The sequence below is a fragment of the Trichechus manatus genome, unplaced genomic scaffold (assembly GCF_000243295.1).
Source record: "Trichechus manatus latirostris isolate Lorelei unplaced genomic scaffold, TriManLat1.0 scaffold00027, whole genome shotgun sequence".
NCBI lineage: Eukaryota > Metazoa > Chordata > Mammalia > Sirenia > Trichechidae > Trichechus > Trichechus manatus.
Window position 1 is genome coordinate 14,338,584 of NW_004443963.1, and position 1,929 is coordinate 14,340,512.

The following is a 1,929-nucleotide window of genomic DNA, read 5'->3' on the forward strand; positions in this document are numbered from 1 at the left end:
ACTACTGGAACTAATAGAAAGATTCAGCAGAGTAGCAGGATACAAGATAAACCTACAGAAATCAGTTGGATTCCTATACACCAATAAAGAGAACACTGAAAAGGAAATCAGGAAAATAATACCATTTATAATAGCCCCTAAAAAGTAAAATACTTAGGAATAAATCTAACTAGGGATGTAAAAGACCTATCCAAAGAAAACTACAAAACATTACTGCAAGAAACCAAAAGGGATCTACACAAATGGATAAAATACCATGCTCATGGATAGGTAGACTCAACGTTGTGAAAATGGCAACTCTACCCAAAGCAATTTACAAACACAATGCAATCCCAATCCAAATACCAACAACATTCTTTAAAAAGATGGAAAAACTAATCATTAACTTCATATGGAAAGGAAGAAGCCCTGGATAAGTAAAGCACTACTGAAGAAGAAGAATAAAGTAGGAGGACTGGAAGTACCTGACCTCAGTACCTACTATACAGCTGCAGTAGTCAAAACAGCCTGGTACTTGTACAACAACAGATACACTGACCAGTGGAACAGAATTGGGAACCCAGATGTAAATCCATCCACCTATGGTCACCTGATCTTCAACAAAGTCCCAAAGTCCATCAAATGGGGAACAGACAGTCTTTTCAACAAATGGTGCTGGCAAAACTGGAGGTCCATCTGCAAAAAAATGAAACAGGACCTATATATCACACCTTATACAAAAACTAATTCGAAACGGATCAAAGACCTAAATATAAAGCCAAAAACTATAAAGTTCATACAAGAAAAAATAGGATCAACGCTAGAGGTCATAATGCACGGCATTAACAGGATACAAACCATAACCAACAACACACAAACTCCAGAAGATAAGATAGATTACTGGGATCTTCTAAAATTTAAACACTTATGCTTATCAAAAGACTTCAAAAGAGTAAAAAGAGAACCTAAAGACTGGGAAAAAATATTTGAACATTACAAGTCAGACAAAGTTTTAATCTCTAAAATCTACAAGGAAATTCAACACCTCTACAACAAAAAGGCAAATAATCCTATTTAAAAATGGGCAAAGGAAATAACAGTCACTTCACCAAAGAAGACATTCAAGCGGCCAACAGACACATGAGGAATGCTCGCTATCACTAGCCATTAGAGAAATGCAAATTAAAACCACAATGAGAAACCATCTCACCCCAGCATTACTGGCATGAATCAAAAACACTGGAAATAACAAATGTTGGAGAGGCTGTGGGGAGATCAGAACTCTTATGCACTGCCGGTGGGAATGCAAGATGATACAACCATTTTGGAAAACGACATGGCACTTCCTTAGAAAGCTAGAAATAGAAATACCATACAATCCAGCAATCCCACTCCTAGGAATATATCCTAGAGAGAAATAAGAGCCATCACACGAATAGACATATGCACACCCATGTTCATTGCAGCACTGTCCACAATAGCAAAAAGATGGAAACAACCTAGATGCCCGTCAACAGATGAATGAATAAACAAACTATGGTACATACACACAATGGAGAATTATGCAATGATAAAGAACAATGATGAATCTGTGAAGCATCATATAACATGGATGATACTGGAGGACATTATGCTGGGTGAAATAAGTCAATTACAAAAGGACAAATATTGTATGAGACCTCTACTGTAAAAACTCATGTAAAAGTTTACACACAAAAAGAAACAATCTTTGTTGGTTACCAGGGATGCGAGGGGTTGGAGGGGGGAAACTAAACAGACAATAGATAAGTGGTAACTTTGGTGAAGGCTAGGCTAGTACACAATACTGGGGAAGCCAGCACAACTTGTATAAGGAAAGGTCATGGAAGCTACATAGACACATCCAAACTCCCTGAGGGACTGAATTGCTGGGCAGAGGGCTGTGGGGACCATGGTCTCGGGGAACATCTA